Genomic DNA, 23,776 nt, shown 5'->3' with positions numbered 1-23,776 from the left:
GGGGTAGGTTCTGCTGACTTCCAGTTAGCAGAGGAGGAAGAAAATCCATATATAAGTGGGTCCTCGAAATTCAAGCCTATGTTGTTCAAGGGTCAACTGTACATTTGTCTTTATGTATCCTACTCTAATGATAATGGCTAGTATTTTGCATAAATATGCACAGTCACATCTGCACACATACAACCTGTATACACTATGGGCAGTTTCCTCTGACAGGTGCCATTTTTGCCACCATGAATGACCCTCCCCTCCCTGGCCCCCAGTGCTCCCAAACACGCTCACTCAGCCCTTCATGGCCCTGGTGCTTAAGTCTTGCCCTCTTGTGTCTTCCTATCTGCAAGGGTCTTTTTTTTTTCCTTTTGTAATTAAGGTGAAATTTACAAAACATAAAATGAATCATTTAAAATATACAATCTAGTGGTATTTAGTACATTCACAGTGTTGTACAACCATCACCTCTGTCTAGTTTCAAAATGTTTTCATCTTCCCTAAAGGAAACTCCATAACTCATTAGACAGTCACTCCCCATTTCCCCTTCCTCCAGCCCCTAGCAATCACTAATCTGCTTTGCCTCTTCTGGACATTTCACATAAATGTAACCATATCACATGTGACCTTTTATGCCTGGCTTCTTTCACTTGGCATACTGTTTTTGTGGTTCCTTCATATCGTAGCACATATAAGTTGTACTTCATTCCCTTTGATGGCTCAATAACATTACATTGGATGGATATACCACATTTTGTTTATCCATTCATTTGCTGACAGACATGTGGGTTGTTTCCACCTTTCAGCTATGGTGAATAATGCTGCCATGAGCATTCACATACAAGTATTTGTCTGAATACCTGTTTTCAGTGTAAATACCTAGGAGTGGCATTGCTGGATCACACTGCGATTCTATGTTCAGTTTTCTGAGGACACACCTATGTTCCTCACTCTGTACCTGCTCCATTTTCCCCATGGTTATTTGTAGGCGGGAACCACACCTCAGTCACCTTCATGGTAGACCCAAGATTCAGCATGTGCCGGCCACGTAGTAGGTAGGCAACACCCTGAATGATAATATAGAGGGCTTACTGCTTACCAGGTGCTGTTCTATGCCCTTTACATGTATGAACTTATTTAATGCCCATAACAGCCCTCTGAGACAGGTACTAACATTATCTCCATTATTCAAAGGAGGACACTGAGATCAACAGACATTAATAGAACTTGCTCAGAGTCACATAACCAGAAAGTGGAGGAGCCTGGATTAGAACCTAAGTAGTCTGACTCCAGAATGTCAGCTTTTAAACCATTCTATCATCTGCCTCTCGAATGTTCAGCTCCCTTCAACTCCTTAAAGACAAACACTAGGTGGGGGCAAGCTTCCTGTTACCTGGGGCTCAAAAAAATAAAAATGGTCAGGCTGGGCGTGGTAGCTCATGCCTGTAATCCCAGCACTTTAGGAGGCCAAAGTGGGTGGATCACCTGAGGTCAGAAGTTTGAGACCAGCCTGACCAACGAGGTGAAACCCCGTCTCTACTAAAAATACAAAAGTTAGCCAGGCATGGTGGTGGGCGCCTGTAGTCCCAGCTACTCAGGAGGTTGAGACAGGAGAATTTCTTGAACCCAGAAGGTGGAGGTTGCAGTGAGCCAAGATCGCACCACTGCACTCCAGCCTGGGCAACAGAGTGACACTGTGTCTCCAAAAATAAATAAATAAATAGATGCTGGGAGAAAATTTAAAAATTTTAAAAATAAATTGGCAATGTTTTTCCCTGGCCAAATTAGTCTATAATATTTGACCTGCAAAAAGATTCTCATGAAATTAAAAGTGTTGCACTTAAATGAGCCACATGTTATTTTCCGGAAAATGTTCTTACGTGAAACCTGATCATGGGGCCGGCTTTGCAGTAGGGAAGCAATCCCACCTTTCTGCCTGATGGTTTAAATGAGGTATCTTTTGACCTGGTGCAGTGGCTCAGGCCTGTAATCCCCGCACTTTGGGAGGCCAAGGCGGGTGAATCACCTGGGGTTAAGAGTTCAAGACCAGCCTGACCAACATGGAGAAACCTCGTCTCTACTAAAAACATAAAATTAACTGGGCGTGGTGGTGCATGCCTGCAATCCCAGCTACTCAGGAGGCTGAGGCAGGAGAATCTCTTGAACCCAGGAGGTAGAGGTTGCAGTGAGCCGAAATCACATCATTGCACTCCATTCTGGGCAACAAGAGCAAAAACTCCGTCTCAAAAAAAAAAAAAAAAATATGTTTTGTAAACAGAAAGCAGCAGATGAATTATATAAAAACAAGGAAGAAACAGCAGCCAAAGTATTACAGAATGGAAAATACCTGAGAAATCAGTGAAAACAGGGAGATGTAGGAGTGTTGACCAGGGTGAAAAGGAGGTCACCAACAGGCACACAGGCCACACAACTGTTCCTGTAAAGCAAAGCACAGGGAAGAGCCGAAAGCAAACAAGACAGTGATAAGCCTGGGCAATCACTGGGAAACAGACTCCGGGGTCATGGGATCTGTGTGCAATCAACCAGTCACACGTAAAATTGAGGATTAAGTGATGAAATTACTTCAGCCAACATACTCTGATTGCCTGTTGTTTATATAGCACATTGAGTGGGAGCAAAAATAAGGTCATCCATGTTGGTCCCAGGCCTCTCTTGACGAACTGCGTCCCTGGGGACTACAGGGGTCCTTTGGTCATGCTGGGGATGAAGTGGGAGACAAAGAGACAAGGACAGGGCTCTGCACGGTGGAAGGTGAAAGGGGTACACGCCGGCCCCACCTTGACATCACCTTCTTCAGCCAGAGCAGCCCGAGTTTTGCCTGTTTTCCCTGCTGAGTTCCCACATAAGATTTTGCATGGAGAAAGAATCATAAGCAACTGCCCTTATAACATCACAGAGGGGCCTCTGTTGAAGGGAGGAGACGGGACACACAGCAAGCATGCAGGCATGGAAGGCACTGTCTTTACTATCTCATCTCTCCAGCATCTCTTCATCCTTGATGCTGGACCAATTCCACGCCCCATCAGTTCTTCCTTCAAAGAGTTGTTGCCACATCTAATGGGGTGGAACTCTTGCTTCTGGACTCTATGTAGAGCCTGGGTTAATTGCTCACATCACACCCCAGGACATCACACTCTAGGGCACGTTTCCAGTGAGCTGGGCTGTGGCCTCATTCTGGACGATGCTCACATCATAAGAGTGCCCTTCCTCGACCCCAAACGCCCAGACCATCACTCGGCACACCACACACTCTACTTGAGGCTGACCAGCTGCTGGGTTAGAGCTGCTGGGCCAGACCTAACCCAGTGGTCTCTAACTCAAGACTGTCCAGCCCAGGGCCCTTCCCCACTTCTGCTTTGTACCCATTAGCCACCAACAAACAGAAAGGCCACCATCCTACCTAAAATTCTTCCATGGCTTCCCATAGACCTCAAAATTAAATCTAACCCCCTCACCATGCCCACAAGATGGCAGCTCCCCATCAAGATCATCAAGATAGTGGTGCTCAGCCAGGCGCAGTGGCTTACACCTGTAATCCCAACGCTTTGGGAGGCTGAGGCTGGAGGATCACTTGAGGTCAGGAGTTTGAGACCAGCCTGACCAACATGGTAAAACTCTTGTCTCCAATAAAAATACAAAAATTAGCCAGGCATGGTGGTGCATGCCTGTAATCCCTGCTACTTGGGAGGCTGAGGCAGGAGAATCCCTCAATGTTGCAGTGAGCAGAGATCACATCATAGCACTCTAGCCTGGGCAATAAGAGTGAAACTCCATCTCAAATAAACAAAACAAAGAGAGAAAAAAAAAAACTCCTCAAAATTAGCCAGGTATAGTGGTGCGCACCTTGTAGTCCCAGCTACTCGGGAGGCTGAGGCAGTAGCATCACCTGATTCTGGGAGATTGAGGCTGCAGTGAGCCATGATCGTCTTCTAGTGTGGGCTACAGAGTGAGACCCTGTCTCAAAAAAAAAAAAAAAAAAAAAGATGGCTGCCTTCCCATCAAGATGGCATCCTTCTTGCCTTCCTCTCTTCTCCCCACCTTCCTCCCCACTGCCTTTTTCTCTGTTGCTCAAATGTGACAAGCCCTTTCCTGCATCAGGACCTCCCTCAGAGAGGCCTCACCTGGTGCCTTGTCTAAAAGCTATCCTCCAATCACTACCTGGTATTAGCTCCCATCACTTACTTCTTTTACTTCTGCTGCTCAACCCCAACAGAACGTCAGCTTCATGAGAGCAGGCATGGCCTGTCCATGGTGGTGGAGGCAGCAGTTAGCACTATGCCTGGATCCAGTGGGTCTTCAATAATCAGTTGTTGTTTGAGTGAGTGAATGGATGAGTTATGAATTAATGCGAGAATGAGTAAGTGAATGAATGGACTGAATGAATGAGTGCATGAATGACTGCAGCAAGATGTGCAGAAGTGTATCCCATCAGATGGGACCCACACAGCAGTCCTCAAATCGACACTGTTGCCCTGCACTCAGAAAGGCTGAAATCCAGCAAATTCCAGTCCAGCCTCTACTGAGCCGCTCTGTTCGCCATTTAACCCAACCGAGAAGCTGCCAAGAGGGCATGTGTACCCTATTCCCCTTTTTCATAACGCAGATAAAACTTTTACACTGTCCATTTAAACCGCCATTGTTTAGCCCTCCCCTAAGGAAACTTCAAAACTAAAATTCCTTTCTCCCCTCATTTTGCTCCTTTGTTGAGACAGAAATGCTCCATTTAGCATTCCTAAAGGGCCATTAGCATCCCAAAGCTCTCGTTGTGCTGCCCGGCTGGGGGCTTGTGTTCCTGATGGACGGACTCCGGCTCCGGGCCCACCGAAAGGCTCAGGCTGAAACGCAGCCCTTCAACACCCCTGCCACTTGGCGTAATCTCCCTGTGAGCTCGCCAAACTCATGGTGCTCTCTCATTTCAGATATTTAGCATGTCTTCTCATTCTCCCACTCTTGTTCTGAACGATTTCTCTCCCTCCTCCCCTCTCTGCCTCATAAGGGCACCTTTTGATGGATACTACACGGGGAAACTTTTTCATTCCAATAAAAGACCCCCCTCTACAAGGCAAGATGAATATCCCCATTATAGAGCAAACAGGGGGGTTTAATCCTTCCCTCACCGCCCCGCCTTCCATTCACCCTCCATCCTTGTTCAAAGAGAAAGTAGAAGCCAATTCCCCTGAAAGGCAGGTCGGGCCAACCTGGGCAGGCGGCTCCTCACAAGGCCGGCTCTCGGCTCTCGTGTTTCCAAGCCTCAGGCAGGCCTGAATAAGTGATTCCCCCTAAAGTTAACATCTCAGTTCTTTGGGGATCCACTCTGTGTGGCACATTGTTCTAGATAATCACCCTGCTGCTGAAATTAGCTTGTGAATCACACAAAAAGCCCTCTGGAAATGCTAACCTAGTTGCTAGGTTCTTTCTCTGGGAGAGAGAATCGTGTTCACTGTCTGCCCTTCGTTCCCATCAGGCTGGAGTCTCCTTTTTCATGGCAGCCTCACATTTACTATCACAGCCTTTAAAAATCAGATGTCAGGTACCCAGTGGGGATCCCTGCCAAAGCAAACACAAGACCACCAGTCCTTGGGAAAGGTGATCAGGCAGCCCTAAAGCACAAGTCCTTGAGTGACGAGGACTATGAGCCTGACCTGGTGGGGCTGAGGCATGGCCCACTTTCATGAGCCCTCAGTTAAGGGTGATGCAAGACACTCCCTTTTCACCTGTGAAACCACTAGTCCCATGAGCCATTGCTGGCCCTTCATACAACTGCCCATTTCATTTGGGTTAAAAATTTTCCTTCATTTCTTATTCATCTTCTCTAAATAGGCTGCCCCAAAAAGCAAGAACCTAAATGTGGCTGTCTCTTTTTTCATATTTTTCATTGATGTATTTATTCACTGTATATGTATTAAGCATCCGCAATGTGCCAGCATCCTGCTAGTTCCTGAGGACACAGAGATAACTGTCAGAGTCCTTGTCCTCCAGGGAATCTGAATCTGCTGGAGGTAGGAGGGAGTAGAGGAAGTACTCATTTTCAGAAGTTCTATAGCAATGTACACAGAGGACCTGTTTTAGATACAAATTCTGATGCAGGACTTACTTGTGTGTTGGAGAGGTAAGGGAATGCAGTGATTTTCTTAACTGATTAATTTCTAATAAAGTAATCGTGAGTCCAGGGCTTTTACAACAGCTCTCCCAAACCCCCTGGGTAACACAGCAGCAGCAGGAAGGGCTAACTCCTTTCCATTTCCCCCAGTATTGGAAGAAATCAAGTGGGTCTAGGAGGAAGGCTTAAGAGGAGGGTCAACAAATTTTTCTGTAAAGCACCAGATAATAAGTATTTTAGGCTTTGCGGGCCATGTAATCTCTGTTGCAACGACTCAATCCTGCTGTTGTATGGAAGCAGCCACAGACAATACATAAACAAATGGGCGTGGCTGTGTTCCAATAAGAGTTTATTTACAGAAACAGGCAACAGACAGAATTTGGCCCATGGTCTACTGGCTGCCAATTACATCATCATCCAAGTTCAACAATGAAAAAGAATCAACTTTGGGCCTGGTTCTTAATCCACATACTAACAGCAAAGTCAATTAAGTCATAAATTCCCTGAAACCAATGTTATTTCAGAAGCTGCTATCGAGAGGCCAGAGCTGCCACAGGGATAGAGAGGTGGTAAGGATGTAGCCCCTCTGCCCAGGGACTCTGTGTCAGTCATGGATTAGGTAGGATTTTGTTTGGATACACAAGTGGTACTATACTCTGTATATCACGGAGTCCTGTCCATGAGCACACAGATAGGTTTAAGCGTTTATGTTTATTTGTCTTAGAGACAGGGTCTTGCTATGTTGCCCAGGCTGGCCTTGAACTCCTGGGCTCAAGCAATCTTCGTGCCTCAGGCTCCTGCATAGCTGGGACTACTGATATGCACCACTACACCCAGCTCTAGACTTATATTTCTACCTGCAGCATTATATTCTAAAGTGTGAATACACTGATTTAGTGTATAACCATTATTGGTAGACATTAAGGTTTCTCTCTCCTTCTCTCTCATATACATGTTCAAGTGTGTTTGTTTCAGACTTATTGGTGATTGACTGATGTATCTTTTTTTTTTTTTTTTTGAGACGGAGTTTTGCTCTATTGCCCAGGCTGGAGTGCAATGACGTGATCTCAGCTATCTGCAATCTCCACCTCCCAGGTTCAAGTGATTTACCTGCCTCAGCCTCCTGAGTAGCTGGGTTCACAGGCATGTGCCACCACGGCCAGCTAATTTTGTATTTTTGGTAGTGACAGGGTTTCACCATGTTGGTCAGACTGGTCTAGAACTCCTGGCCTCAGGTGATCTGCCCACCTCGGCTTTCCAAAGTGCTGGGATTACAGGCATGAGCCACCAAACCCGACTGATGTATCTATTACCAAAAAGTCTGGGACAAACACATTCTTACATGCTTTTTTGTGCCTATGTGTGTTTTTCTAGGGTGGGTACTGAGAGGTAGAATTGCCAGGGTCATAGAGAAAGCACATTTAAAATGCACTCCATAATTCCAATGCTCAATGATTATGCCCTTAATTTGACTCACCCTCTTACAAATGTGTCTTTGGTCATGTGGGAGATCCAACTGGCAGAACATGAGGGGCCCATGTAAAAACACAGACTGGCCAGGAGCGGTGGCTCATGCCTGTAACCCCAACACTTCGGGAGGCCAAGGCGGACAGATCACAAGGTCAGGAGTTTGAGACCAGCCCGACCAAAATGGAGAAACCCTGTGTCTACTAAAAATACAAAATTAGCTGGGCATGGTGGCGCATGCCTGTAATCCCAGCTACTCAGTAGGCAGAGGCAGGAGAATCGTTTGAACCCAGGAGGCAGAGGTTGTGGTGAGCTGAGATTGTGCCATTGCACTCCAGACTAGGCAACAAAGGCAAAACTCGGTCACAAAAAGAAAGAAAGAAAGATCTATTGTACAGTACGGTGACTATAACTAACAAGAATGTATTGTATACTTCAAAATTGCTGAGAGTAGATCTTAAATGTTCTCACTTAAAAAAACAACTATGAGGTGATGGCTGTATTAATTACCTTAATTGTGGTCATCATTTCACAATGCATATGCATAGCAAAACTCCACGTTATATATTGTAAATATCTACAATTGTTGTTCAATTATACCTCAATAAAGCTGGAGGAAAAATAATCAGTTAAGAAAACCACTCTGGCAAATACACCCACATACAGCAATATGGGGAGGGGTTGGAATTGAAGACAGGTACAGGGAACCCCACCCTTGGGCCTGCTGCACGGTCTCCCCTCTGGGAGCACTGGCTCTTATGTACCTCTAATGAATCTGGACCCAGGGTCAGCAAAGCCCGGGAGGGGAGCTCTAAGGCAGGTTCTTGGCATTCCTGGAGTGTTTACCAGGACGGTGGGGCCTGTCTGTGAGCTCCAAGGGGTTGGATTTCTGAACTCAAATACCAAGTCAGGCCTGGCACTGGCCAGGTTGAGCCTTCCTTTGTGTCTGCAAACCCTTTTTGTTTGAAGTTGGTGTAACTTTAAGTGGCCTGCCAAGGCGAGCCTGTGAGAAAGCTCCCAGGCCAGGCTGCTTTCCTGAGGAACCCCAGGGTGCTCTCTGCCTGCCAGTGCCACTTCCCATCTCAACCTGGTCAAAATCCCCTCTCTCCCATGATGCACCTTTTCTCAGCTAACAGGACAGGGGCCTTAGATGGGTCCTTGCCAAGCTGTAGCAGTCTAGTGGAGAGATTTGGTTCTCTTGCTCCAGGGCCAGAGGGAGACTGGAGTTGACTCATGGAGAAAATATCTCTGGGTGCTTGAACCATAGGGGAGGGCTGGCATTTCCTGAGCACCTGATAACGCAGGCATTGCACTTAGCATCTGACATACGTCATTTCATTTACCCTCCCAGTGATCCTAGGACATAGACATGATCATCCCCGTTTCACAGATGAGGAAACCGAGGCTGACAGGCTCTGGATTGACCTGGTACATGATGGAGCTGGGAGTACAGCTAGGGTGTTTTTTGTGTGGTTTGTTTTTTTCTTTTTTTGAAATGGAATCTCACTCTGTCGCCCAGGCTGGAGTGCAGTGGTGTGATCTCAGCTCACTCTGCCTCACAGGTTCAAGCAATTCTCTGCCTCAGCCTCCTGAGTAGCTGGGATTACAGGTGTGCACCATGACACCTGGCTAATTTTTGTATTTTTACTACAGATGGGGTTTCACTCTGCTGGCCAGGCTAGTTGCAAACTCCTAGCCTCAAGTGATCCGCCCACCTCAGCCTCCCAAAGTGCTGGGATTATAGGCATGAGCCACCGTGCCAGACCCCAGCTAGGGTTTGTATGATTCCAAAGCCCAAGTTGCTTCTACGCCAACAGCTTTCAAACCAGGACACATGATGCTCAAGGGCAGTGACATTTATTATTATTTGATTAATATGAAATAATGTTAGGCTACAAAAAGTTGCAGAATGGTACGAAAAAATTCTGTGTACTCTTCACTCAGATTTCCCGGATGTTACTATCTTACATACCCATCCTACAATGATCAAAACCCAAAAATCGAAAATATCACTCATGCAACACTATTATCTAATCTACAAACCTTATTCAAATCTCACCAACTGTCCCACACATGTCTGTGTCTGGATTCAATTCAAAAATCTTTTTGTTTTTTGAGACAGAGTCTCGCTCTGTCACCAGGCTGGAGTGCAGTGGCCCGATCTTGGCTCACTGCAACCTCTAACTCCCTAGTTCAAGCGATTCTCCTGCCTCAGCCTCCAGAGTAACTGGGATTACAGGCACACACCACCACGCCCAGCTAATTTTTTATTTTTAGTAGAGATGGGGTTTAACCATGTTGGCCAGGATGGTCTCGATCTCCTGACCTCAGGTGATCCACCTGCCTCGGCCTCCCAAAGTGCTGGGATTACAGGCATGAGCCACCACGTCCAGCCTCAATTAAGAATCTTACACTCCATTTTGGTCTCACATCTCCTCAGCCTCCTCCAGTCTATGACAACCCCTCAGCCTTTTTATGACTTTCATGACCTGCATGTTCCCGAAGAGTCATGGCCAGTTATTTTCTAGAATGTCTCTCATCTAGGACCATCTAACGTTTCCTCAAAATTAAATTCAGGTTAGTAAGAATCCCACAGAAGCAAAGTATCCTCCTTGGTCCATCATATCACATATCAGGTGGCACATGATGTCACCATGTCCCATTACTGGTGATGTTCATTCTGATCAGTTGGTTCAGGTGACATCTTCCAGATGCCTTCACTGTTTATTATTCTTCCTTCTGTAGTTGTGGGCAGGTACTCTGACTAGTATGATGCAAATATTCTATTTTGCATCATATTTTTACCCATTAACTTTAGCAGACCTTGTGATTCTTGCCTGCAATCACCGCCAAATGGTGGGTTTTTTCTACTTTCACCATTCTTTCATTCATTTCATTTTTCACAATTATTATTTGGAATTCTACTGCAATGAGTGGACAATGATTCTTAAAACTCTGTGTAAACTTGTTTCATCTAATGCATTCGCCAAAGTGCAGATTTCTAGGCTCCATCCCAGAGATTTTACTTCGTTAAGCCAGGAAAAACCTAAGAAATGCTTATTTTAATAAGCATTTTCCATTCCCACAAGGCTTAAAAAAAAAAAAAAAAAAAAGAGCCAGGGGCAGTGGCTCACACCTATAACCCCAGCACTTGAGAGGCTGAGGTGGGTGGATCACGAGGTCAGGAGTTCAAAACCAGCCAGGCCAAGATGGTGAAACCCTATCTATACCAAAAATACAAAAAAGTAGCCGGGCATGGTGGTGGACACACCTGTAATCCCAGCTACTCAGAAGGCTGAGGCAGAGAATTGCTTGAACCCGGGAGGCAGAGGTTGCAGTAAGCCGAGATTGCGCCACTGCACTCCAGCCTGGGTGACAGAGCAAAATTCCATCTCAAAAAAAGAGAGAGAGAGACAAGGTCTTGCTATGTCGCCCAGCCTGGAGTGGAATGGCTATTCCCAGGCACGATGTCACTACTGATCAGCACAGGGGTTTTGACCCATTCTGTTTCAGACCTGGGCCAGTTCACCTCTCCTTAGGCAACATGGTGGTTCCCTGCTCTTGGGAGGTCACCATATTGATGCCAAACTTAGTGCAGACACCCAACTGACATAGTGCACTACAGTCCAGAACTCCTGAGCTCAAGCAATTCTCTTGTCTCAGCTTCCTAAGTAGCCGTGACTAAAGGCCAGCCCACAAGACTTTTTAAAATTGAGATAGAATTCACATACTCTACAATTCACCCATTTAAAGTATACACAGTTCCAGCGTGTATTTATATTTAGCATATTCAAAAGGTTACACATTACCACTATCTATTTCCAGAATATTTTCATCACCCCAAAAAGGAATCGTATACCTACTAACAGGAATTCCCCATTTTCCTTTCCCCTCAGTATCGAGCTACCGTTAATCTGCTTTCTGACTATGGATTTGCCTATTCTGGACACTTGATACAAGTAGAATCATATCATATGTGAGAATATGGTATGTGGCTTTTTTCAATCAGCATGATGTTTTTAAAGGTATATGTATGTCCTACATTGTATCAGTACTCCTTTTTATGATTGAACAATATTCCATTGTAGGAATATACCATATTTTATTTATCTATTTATCAGTTGACAGACATTTGAATTATTTCCACTTTTAGGCTACTAAAAATAATGCTTTAGTGAACATTTGTGCATAGGTATTTGTGTAGGTATATATTTTTGTTTCTCTTAAATATACAGGCATACCTCATTTTTTGTTTGTTTGTTTTCAAGACTGAATCTCACTCTACCACCCAGCTGGAATGCAGTGGCGCCATCTCGGCTCACTGCAACCTCCATCTCCTAGGTTCAAGCGATTCTTGTGCCACAGTCCCCCTAACAGCTGGGATTACAGGTGCCCGCCACCACGCCCAGCTGATTTTTGTATTTTTAGTAGAGATGGGGTTTCACCATGTTGGCCAGGCTAGTCTCAAACTCCTGACCTCAAGTGATTCACCTGCCTTAGCCTCCCAAAGTGCTGGTAGTACAGGTGTAAGCCACTGCGCCCAGCCACATAACTCATTTTATTGTGTTTCACAGATACTACATGTTTACAAATTGAAGGTTTATATCAATCCTGTGTCAAGAAACTTAATCAGCACCATTTTCCCAACAACGTGTGTGTCTCTGTGTCATTTTGGTAATTCTCCCAAAAAAATATTTCAGACATTTTTATTATTGTTATACCTGTTACAGTAATCTATGACCAGTGATCTTTTACATTACTCATTGTAATTCTTTTGGGGTACCACAAACTACACCCATATAAGACAGCAAACTTAGTTGATAAATGTTGTGTGTGTCATGACTGTCCCTCTGACCAGCCATTCCCCAATCTCTCTCTCCCTCTCCTGGGGCCTCCCTATTCCCTGAGACATAACAATATTCAAATTAGACCAATTAATAACCCTACACTGGCCCCTCAGTATTTAAATGAAAGGAAGAGCTGTATATCTTTCACTTTAAATCAAAAGTTAGAAATGAGGCTGGGGTGGTAGCTCACGCCTGTAATCCCAGCACTTTGGGAGGCTGAGGAGGCGGATCACCTGAGGTCAGCAGTTCGAAACCAGCCTGACCAACATGGAGAAACCCTGTCTTCACCAAAAATTCAAAATAAGCTGGGTGTGGTGGTGGATGCCTGTAATACTAGCTACCTGGGAGGCCGAGGCAGGAGAATTGCTTGAACCTGGGAGGTGGAGGTTATGCTGAGCCAAGATTGTGCCACTGCACTCCAGCCTGGACAATGGAGTGAAACTCCGTCTCAAAAAAAAAAAATAAATGCTAGAAATGATTAAGCTTAGTGAGGAAGGCATGGAGAAAACCAACAGACCAAAAAGCCAGGCCTCTTGCACCACTTAACCAAGGTGTGAATGCAAAGGTAAAGTTCTTAGGGGAAATTATGCTACTCCAGTGAACACATGATTAACAGGAAGGCAAAACAGCCTTGTTGCTGATAAGGAGAAACTTTTAGTGGTCCGGATAAAAGATCAAATTAGCCACAACACTTGCTTAAGCCAAAGCCTAATCCAGAGCAGTGCCCTAACTCTCTTCAATTCTATAAAGGCTGAAAGAGGTGAGGACACTGCAGGGAAAAAAATCAGAAGCTAAGGAGTTGTTTAAGGAAACAATCCATCTCCATAACATAACAGTGTAAGGTGAAGTACCAAGTGCAGATGGGAGAGCTCACAGCAAGTTCTCCAGAAGGTCTAGCTAAGATCATTGATGAAAGTGGACAAGCTGGGCATGGTGGCTCACACCTGTAATCCCAGCACATTGGAGGCCAAGGCGGATGGATCGCCTTAGGTTAGAACTTCAAGACCAGCCTGAACAACATGGCAAAACCCCTTCTCTGCTAAAAATACAAAATTAGCTGGGCGTGGTGGCAGATGCCTGCAATCCCAGCTACTTGGGAGGCTGAGGCAGGAGAACTGCTTGAACCCGGGAGGCAGAGGTTACAGTGAGTCGAGACAGTGCCATTGCACTCCTACCTGGACAACGAGAGTGAAACTCCATCTCAAAAGAAAAGAAAAGAAGTTGGCTATACTACAGAACAGATTTTCAGTGTAGACAAAACAGCCTTCTGTTGGAAGAAGATGCCATTTCATAGCTACAGAGGAGAAGTCAATGCTTGGCTTCAAAGGACAGGCTGACTGTAGGGGCCAATACAGCTGGTGAGTTTAAGTTAAAACCAATACTCATTTATTATTCTGAAAATCCTAGGGTCCTTAAAAATTTGGCTAACACTACTCTGCCTGTGCCCTATAAATGGAACAACAAAGCCAGGATAATAGCACATCTGTTTACAGCATGGTTTACTTAATATATTAAGCCCACTGTTGAGACCTACTGCTCAGAAAAAGAAGATTCCTTTCAAAATAATACTGCCCATTGACAATGCACCTCATCACCCAAGCACTCTGATGGAGTTGTACAAGGAAATTAATGTTGTTTTCATGCCTGCTAATACATGAAAAGAATGAAAAGATGTACAAGGAAATTAATGTTGTTTTCATGCCTGCTAATACATGCCTGCTAATACAACATCCATTCTGCAGCCCATGGACCAAGGAGTAATATCTACTTTCAAGCCTTATTATTTAAGAAATACATTTTGTAAGGCAATAGCTACATAGATGGTGATTCCTCTGATAAGTCTTGGCAAAGTAAATTGAAAACCTTCTGAAAAGGATTCACCCTTCTAGATGCCATTAAGAAAATTCTTGACTCATGAGATCAACATTAACAGGAGTTTGGAAGTAATTTCAATCCTCATGAATAACATTAAGGAGTTCAAAACTTCAGTGAAGGAAATTGTGGTGGAAACAGCAAAAGAACTAGAAATAGAAGCGGAGCCTGAAGATGTGACTGAATTGCACCAATCTCATGATAAAACCTGAACAGATGACGAGTCACTTATCGATGAGAAAGAAGGTGGTTTCTTGAGATGGAATCTACTGCTGGTGAAGATGCTATGAGCATTGTTGAAATTAGAACAAAGGATTCAGAAGATTACATCAAATTAGTTGATGCAGCAGCAAGGTTTGAGAGGACAGACTTTAATTATGAAAAAAGTTCTACTGTGGGCAAAATACTATCATGCAGCTACAGAAAAATCTTTCGTGAAAGTAAGAGTGAGTTGATGTGGCAAACTGCTGTCTTACTTTAAAAAATTGCCTCGCAACCACCACCCTGATTAGTCAGCAGCTATTAACATCAAGGAATGGCCCTCCAACCACAAAAAGATTATGACTTGCTGAAGGCTCAGGTGATCGTTAGCATTTTTTTAGCAATAAAGTATTTTAAAATTAAGATATGTTGGCCGGGCACGGTGGCTCAAGCCTGTAATCCCAGCACTTTGGGAGGCCGAGGCGGGTGGATCACGAGGTTAAGAGATCGAGACCATCCTGGTCAACATGGTGTAACCCCGTCTCTACTAAAAATACAAAAAATTAGCTGGGCATAGTGGCGCGTGCCTGTAATCCCAGCTACTCAGGAGGCTGAGGCAGGAGAATTGCCTGAACCCAGGAGGCGGAGGTTGCGGTGAGCCGAGATCGCGCCATTGCACTCCAGCCTGGATAACAAGAGCGAAACTCCGTCTCAAAAAAAAAAAAAAAATTAAGATATGCATATGTTTCAGATATAATCCTATTGAACACTTAATAGAATACAGTATAGTGTAAACATAACTTTTATATGCACTGGGAAACCAAAATTCTGTATGACTTGCATTACTGAGATATTCATTTTATTGCAGTGGTCTGGAACTGAACCCACAATATCTGTAAGGTATGCTTGTATATCTAGGAATGGAATTGCTGGATCATATCATAACTCTATGTTTTTCGGAGGGATTATTTTCTTTTGTTTTTTTCTCTTTTTTTTTTTGAGACAAGGTCTTGCTCTGCCACCCAAGCTGGAGTGCAATAGCATGAGCTCAGCTTACTGTAACCTCAACCTCCTGGCTCAAGTGATCCTCCCACCTCAGCCTCTCCAGTAGCTGAGGCCGTAAGCAGATAATTTTCATATTTTTGGTAGAGACAGGGTTTCACCATATTGCTCAGGCTGGTCTTGAACTCCTGGGCTCGAGCAATCCTTCCACCTCAGCCTCCCAAAGTACTGGAATCATAGGCAAGAGCCACCACATCTGGACTCTGTCTTGTGGGGGTGTGGGGAGGGATTATTTTCAAAAGCAGCTGTATCATTTTACATTCCCACCAGCAGTACATAAGAGTTTCAATTTCTCCAGGTCCTTACCAGCACTAGTTATTACGTTTCTTTTTGAGTATAGCCATCCTAGTGAATGTAAAGCGGCATCTCATTGTGGTTTTGATTTGAATTTCCCCATGGCTAATGATTTAGTGCATCTTTTCATGTGCTTATTGGACATTTGCATATCTTCTTTGGAAAAACATCCACTGAAGTCCTTTGCCTGTTTGAAATTGAGTTGTCTTTTGTTGTTGAGCTCTAAAATTTATTACTTATACATTCTACACCTTCATCACACATGATTTACAAATATTTTCTCCCACCCCATGGGTTGTCTTTTCATTTTCTTGATTGTATCTTTGAAGCACAGTTTTAAATTTTGATAAAGTCCAATTTCTGTTTTTCTTTGTTTCCACATAAGAATTTGATTCAAGTTGTCTATGGACCACTCTGTTGAAATTCCCCAAGGGTGTGTTAAAGAGGATATGGAAATGATACTTATAAAATGTGGTAGCATAAAGTTATTCATCGTATTACCTTATTTTTTTTAAGTCTCTGCTGGATCTCTAGTTACGTCCCTTTTTCATTCCTAATATTATTTATTTTGTGCCTCTTCTTTCTCTCGACCAGTCTTTCCAGATATTTGTTTACTTTATTAGTCCTTCCAAACAATCAACTTTTGGCTTGGGTTGACCATCTCTGAATATTTGTTTTCTGGCTCATTGACTCCTGCTCTTATTTTTATCTCTCCTTCCCTGCCCCCATCTCCTTTTCTGGCTTATTCTATTAATTTTTTTCTAACTTCTTAAATTAGATACTTAGCTCATTAATTTTCAGCCTTTCTCATGGTTCTGGTATTCTGTGAAACACACTCCTCTCTTTAGCATCTCATCTTTCTTCCATGAATTAATCACCCCTTGGCAGAAGGATGAGGAGAAACGGAGGCAGGCGTGAAGCTGGGTCACTTGCCCGTTTCTGTAGGAAACTGCCTATGGAAATGCTCTTTCAGAGAGCTGAGAGCTCCCGGGGGTGGTGTTGGCATATCCCACAGCCAAACCAAGCCATTTGGGGTCATATTTCATAATGGGAGGTGGCACCCCATGTCAGTGAGTCCCTGTGGCCTCACCATCCTTCCCTTGCAGACTGATTTCTATTTCAGCAAATCCCCTTTGCCAGGCCAAAAGGCAATGAGGCAGATGCTCATGTACAGACGGGAGTGAGCCAAAGCAATAAACTCAGCCCCAGCTGTCGGCTCAAACTGCTCCAGCTTCAGGCTAGGAAGCATTCTGGCCTCTTCTTTGCTTCTAATCCTGTTCCCAGTTAATTCCATCCCTGGCCACACTTAGTAGGGAGCCCCAAAACCATCATCCTAGAGTGTAAGCACAAGAAGGAGCTGAGAAGTCATCTGCCCAACTTGCTCTACACACCCCGGAGGAGTCCGAGGCTGGGGTCGTAACCTGCTCAAGTTAATGACACAGTACATTTGTTCTCGTATCCGTACAAAATAACCAGCTTTGTGTATAATGTACTCTGCTCTGAATTCTAGTTTTCACATACTGTCTTGTGGCCCCTGCTTTTACTTTGTGCTAATTTGCCTTACATACTTTTGAACATGTTAATATTTAAGAGGTTGAATGACTTTGTCATTTAATCTGTCAAAGATCAAGTTACATGGTAAAGTCTTCCACTAATATTTTTTTGCCCCAAGTAGGGAAAAAGGAAAACAAGAATACAGAGTATCTGAAGAACACAATCACATTAAGATTGAGTCAATAAATATATTAAACATTGTGCCCTACAAACAGGATTCTTCTTCGGTTCCTGTGGAACACTGACAGAGGTGATATTACATACACATGTGAGATCATTCTAAAAACAAACTAACTAAAAAATATACCCAGAGGCTGGGCGTGGTGACTCATGCCCATAATCCCAGCACTTTGGGAGGCCAAGTCGGGCAGATCATCTGAGGTCAGGAGTTTGAGACCATCCTGGCCAACACGGTAAAACCCTGTCTCTACTCAAAATACAAAAATTAGCCAGGTGTGGTGGTGCACACCCATAGTCCCAGCTACTCAGGAGGCTGAGGCAGGAGAATTGCTTGAACCTGGGAGGAGGAGTTTGCAGTGAGTTGAAAATGCACCACTGCACTTCAGCCTAGGCAACAGAGTGAGACTCTGTGTCAAAAAAAAAAAAGAAAGTACCAGATAACAAAATAAAAGTGGACATTTAAAAAAATATATTTTAAGGATATAACCCCCTAGAGATGAAAACTCAATTCACAAATAACTTCAGGAACAAAAAGAATATCAAAACAACAATGACACAGTCATTATAAAAACAGTGACAATGATGAGAGCAGTACAAATCAAAACCTATGGGAAGTGGTCAAAGCTACTCTAGAGAGGAAAAGTCATTGTCTTACTTTTACTGCTCAACAGGAATAAGAAAACAACATTAGTTAAACGGAGCATTCAACTCAAAAAATTAGGATGATCACAGAGACACCTAGGTAAGAAATTAATAAAGATAAAAAGTTAAGAAAAATAGAAGATGCTGCCAGGCGTGGTAGCTCACGCCTATAATCCCAGCACTTTGGGAGGCAGAGGCCGGTTCGAGACCAGACTGAACAACATGGTGAAAACCCATCTTTACTAAAAATACAAAAAATTAGCTGGGCATGGTGGCTGGCGTCTGTAGTCCCAGCTGCTCAGGAGGCTGAGGCAGGAGAATCGCTTGAACCCGGGAGGCGGAGGTTGCGGTGAGCCAAGATCACACCATTGCACTCCAGCCTGGGCAACAAGAGTGAAACTCTGTCTCAAAAAAAAAAAAGAATGAGATGATAAAAGCATTAAAAAAAATAAGCAGCAGTCTGGAATAGTAGATAAAAGCACCTGCTTTGAGAGCTGACAGATCCTTTTTAATTCCAGCCCTGGGTTTTGCAGCTCTGTGACTCTGGGTAGCTAAATTCCTTAACTACTCAACTATATGTAAAATGGGAATAATTTTACTCAACTCACAGTGTTCTAGATTTTTTAAATTAGAAAGTGTATTCAAAGTATTTAGCACAGGGTCTAGCACACAGCAAGTGTTCACTAAATAAGATCAAATATTATCCCTTTCACAAATGTACAAAAAGCAAACAAACACAGGCAAAGAAAGAGTGAAGAAAAATGTTTTGCTATTATAAATAGAAAGGTGATATACATATACAGACATTAAAAAAATCTTAGTGGTTATTGTACATATTCCTATGCTTGAAAAATAAAAAATCTGGCCAGGCGCGGTGGCTCATGCCTGTAATCCCAGCACTTTGGGAGACAGAGGCAGCTGGATCACAAGGTCAAGAGATCGAGATCATCCTGGTCAACATGGTGAAACCCCGTCTCTACTAAAAATACAAAAAATTAGCTGGGCATGATGGCGTGTGCCTATAATCTTAGCTACTCAGGAGGCTGAGGCAGGAGAATTGCCTGAACTCAGGAGGCGGAGGTTGCAGTGAGCTGAGATTGCGCCATTGCACTCCAGACTGGGCAACAAGAGCGAAACTCCATCTCAAAAAAAAAAAAAAAAGAAAAGAAAAAGAAAAATCTGGATAAATGATTTTTTTTTGAAAACAAATTACCAGATTTAACCCAAAAAGCAGTTGAAAAATTCCTGAATAAACTTAGAAGTATGGAAGAAATTGATATGGTTGTCAAAGAACTACTTCCAAAAATGACACAGGGCCCAGATGAGCTAACACTAGCAAAGCTTCAAGGACCAGCTATTTCTCATGTTACTCAAACTATTCCAGAGCATAAAAAAGAATGGAAACTTCCCACTTCATTTTATAAGGTTAAAACAGCCTTGATACAAAAGGCAACATAAAGTGAGAAAAGATCGGACAAATCTCACTTTTTTTTTTTAAGGGACAGAGTCTCACTATGTCATGCAGTACAGCGGCTATTCACAGGTGCAATTGTAGGGCATTACAGCCTCAAACCCCTCACTCAGGCAATCCTCCTGCCTTAGCCTCTCAAGAACTGAGACTACAGAGGCATGCCATCACACCCAGCTCAAATCTCTCTTTTGAATATAGGCATAAAACTCTAAAATAAAATGTTAGTATAGAATAACAGTCACCAAACAGATACATTCTAAGAAAGTTGAAATATTTCAAACTTAGGAAGTCACACAACCACAAGATACCCCTTCATCCACACCAGAATAGCTACAATCAAAATGATACATAGTGTTTTCAAGGGTATGGAGAAACTAGAATCTTCATAGGTTGCTGGTGGGGTCTAGGGTTCAAGGATATATTAAATAAAATTGTACAACTACCTGAAAACCAATCTGGCAGTTTCTTAAAAAGTTAAATACAGAGTTAGTTGTCTTTTTTTTTTTCTTGAGTCTCATTCTCTGTCACCCAGGCTGGAGTGCAGTGGCATGATCTCAGCTCACAGCAATCTCCACCTCCTGGGTTCAAGCAATTCTTGTGCCTTAGCCTCCCAAGTGGCTGAGACTACAGGTGTGTACCACCACACCAGCTAAATTTTAAATTTTTAGTAAAGTTGGGGTTTCACCATGTTGGTCAGGCTGGTCTCAAACTCCTGACCTCAAGTGATCCATTTGCCTCTGTCTCCCAAAGTGCTGGGATTACAGGCATGAGGCACCCCGCCTGGCTGAGTTAGTTATCTTAAAACCCAGCAAGTCCACTGCTAGATAGATACCCAAGAGAAATGAAAGCAGATGTCCACACAAAAACCTGTACACCAATGCTCGTAGCGGTATTATTCATAAGAGTCAAAAAATGGACACAAGTCAAATATCCATCAACTGATGAATGAATCAAAATTTTTTATGTTTACATAATGAAATCCAGCCATTAAAAGAAAATAAAAGCCAGGAGTGGTGGTTCATACCTGTAATCCCAATACTTTGGGAGGCCAAGACAGGCAAATCACGAGGTCAGGAATTCAAGACCAGCCTGGCCAACATGGTGAAACCCTATCTCTACTAAAACTACAAAACATTAGTTGGGCATGGGGGCAGTCACCTCTAATTCCAGCTACTGGGGAGGCTGAGGCAGGAGAATTGCTTGAACCTGGCAGGCAGAGGTTGCAGTGAGCTGAGATCGTTCCACTGCACTCCAGTCCAGGCGACAGTTGTGAGACTTCGTCTCAAGAATAAAAAGGAAATGAAGTACTGATATAACCCGGATGAACCATGAAACTGAAAGACGTCAGTCACAAAAGGCCATATAATACGTGTGTACTTATATGAAATGTCCAGAATAGGCAAAGTCACTTCCCATCTCTCACCCTGACCTGCACCTACACCCTAAATAGGCTTTAGCCTAAAGGCTAAAAATGTTAGTATAGAATAACACATCAAATAAGCTAAAGCCTATTTAGGGTGTGGGTGCAGGTCAGGGTGGGGGTTGGGAAGTGACTGTTAATTAGTAGAAAGCTCCTTTTGGGGAAGACCAAATGTTCTAGGATTAATTTTAGTTAAGGTTGTACCAATTTATGAACATATTCAAAATCACTTTCCATGGGTAAATTACATGACCAGTAAATTATATGTCAGAAATCAATTAAAGAAATTCATTATATTAATAGTCAAAGCAGAAAAATGATGATATGATCATTTTGATTAATATCTAAAGGATTAACATTCCACATATTATTGAATTTTTTTTTTTTAAAAAAAGAGCATACTTTGGGAGGCCCAGGCAGGAGGATCACTTGAACCCAGGAGGTTAAGATTAGCCAAGGTAACATAGCAAGACCCCGTCTCTACAAACATATTTTTAAAAATTTGGCTGGGCATAGTGCACACCCATGGTCCCAGCTACTCAAGAGTCTGAGGTAGGAGGATTGCTTTAGCCCAGGAGGTTGAGGCTGCAGTGAGGTATGATAGATTATGCTACTGCACTCCAGCCTGAATAACCAATCAAGACCCTATCTCAAAAAGAGAGAGAGAGAGAGAGAGAGAAAGAAAGAAAGAAAGAGAGAGAGAGAAGGAGGGAAGGAGGGAAGGAAGGAAGGAAGGAAGGAAGGAAGGAAGGAAGGAAGGAAGGAAGGAAGGAAGGAAGGAAGGGGCAACCCTCCCAGTAAATCAGCAATAGAGGCCTCTCCACTGGGTACAGTAAAGAACATCCATATCAAACTAGCAGCAGACAACATATTTAGCAATGAAACTCTAGAAATGTGCTCACTTAAATCAGTAGCAAGAAAAGGGTGCATCTTACCATTATTATACATAGCACTACTTTGAAGTTCTATCTAATGCAGTAAGATAAAAAAAAAACAAATAAATAGTATAAATATTAGAAAAGAAGGGCTAAAATATTCATGATCTGTGAATTACAGTTGAAGTCAAGAGAATTAACTAAAACACTGTGAGAACTAGAGTTCAGTAAAGCTGAAGGTTGCAAGATACTTACATAAAAACATATAAATAGTCCATAACTTTTCTATACATGGTAATACCCACTTAGAAAATAAAATGAGAAGAAAAAAATCCCTTTCATAATAGTAATCAAAACTATAAATACATAGAAGTAAACTTTTTAAAAGATGTGATGCTAATTATCAAGAAATTTATAAACTCTACTGAATAGCATAAAAGAAGACATGAATAAATGTAGATGTTCTATGCTTCTGAATTATAAGCCTTAAAATTGGAAAGGTATCTACCACACATCTACAGGAATGGCTACAATTCCTAAAAGACTGGCCATATCAAATGCTGATCGGGAAGTGGACTGGAGAAACTAGAACTCGCATACAGTGCTGGTATAAATGTAAAGTGGTACAACCATTTTGGAAAACAGCTTTACAGTTTCTTAAAAAGTTAGAGAAACACATAAGTACAATTCATGATTTTGTTCAAACTTAAAACCTACTTTTTTGATATCCTAAAAGCCCTAATGGATATATTTCAATAATCAAATCATTACATACAACAGACATGTTAATACAGTTACAATTTTAAAGTTTTCAACCATTACCAGGTTCATTTTTAGCAACACTGCCATCAAATTACTGATGGTATTTGTATTGAAACTTGACAAACTCATCTAAAGCCAGTAAATAAATATATAAACAAACAAGCAAGCAAGCAAGAACAGCAATGAGAATAAGTGAAAATGAACAGATGAAAAATGAGTGAATACTGAACCCATCAGATACTGAAATATCCAAACAGACAGGAAGTGGCAAAAAACAGATTTGCGAAACAAAATGGAAACATCCAGAGAACAGATCCAAGTTTATATAATACTTAAGCATTTAATAAATATGGCATCTTAAACCAGTGACAAAAAAATGATGTTTCTCAACAGTTGTTGCTGAATAACTGGCTAAATATTTGATGAAAAAAAATGGATACCCTTACCTCACACCATATGTCACGATTAATTCCAGATGGGTGAAAGATTAAAATATATGACTTCGAGTTCTGGCAACAAGGTGGACTGAGGTAATGCAGAACCCCTACCATTGCAAACATCTAGAAATACTAGATGAAATGTATAAGTTTAAAAAAAAATTTAATGAATAGCAGATCTCATAAGAAATAAAAGGAGATTCCCCAGGTGCTAGAGGAAAGAAGAATCTGAAAGCCAAAGTGTTAAGAGAAACCCTGCGACCCCAGTGATCATGAGCTGTGTGGGAGGAGGGAGGGAACAGTGGAGAGGATAGAGAAAGGGAAAAGACAGACTGGTTATTAGACCTGGAAATAGGCTTTAATGCCTTGAGCTTAGGTTTTAGCACCCACACACAGACCAGAGATGAGGCCTGAGGTCTTACAAGGCCAGGAGTTGCAAATGGGACCCCTGCTTTCTTTATCAAATATTTAATGAGCACCTACTTATGCCAGGCCCCCTGTGAACAACAGAGAATTCCTGGCCTATGTACATTAACATTCCAACAAATGATAGAAAGGAACAAGTGGGAGGAGGGGAAAAGTT

General features: G+C 42.8%; 1 protein-coding gene across 3 annotated transcripts in view; it reads right to left on the bottom strand.

The window, feature by feature from the left end:
- NTN1 (netrin 1) overlaps positions 1-23,776 on the bottom strand; it is a 232,631-nt gene that overhangs the window by 172,907 nt on the left and 35,948 nt on the right. The gene's annotated exons all lie outside the window — the stretch shown is intronic.

This window comes from Callithrix jacchus, chromosome 5 (assembly GCF_049354715.1).
Source record: "Callithrix jacchus isolate 240 chromosome 5, calJac240_pri, whole genome shotgun sequence".
Lineage (NCBI taxonomy): Eukaryota > Metazoa > Chordata > Mammalia > Primates > Cebidae > Callithrix > Callithrix jacchus.
Note: the sequence above shows the minus strand (reverse complement) of the source record. Positions and strands in the feature narration are given on the sequence as shown.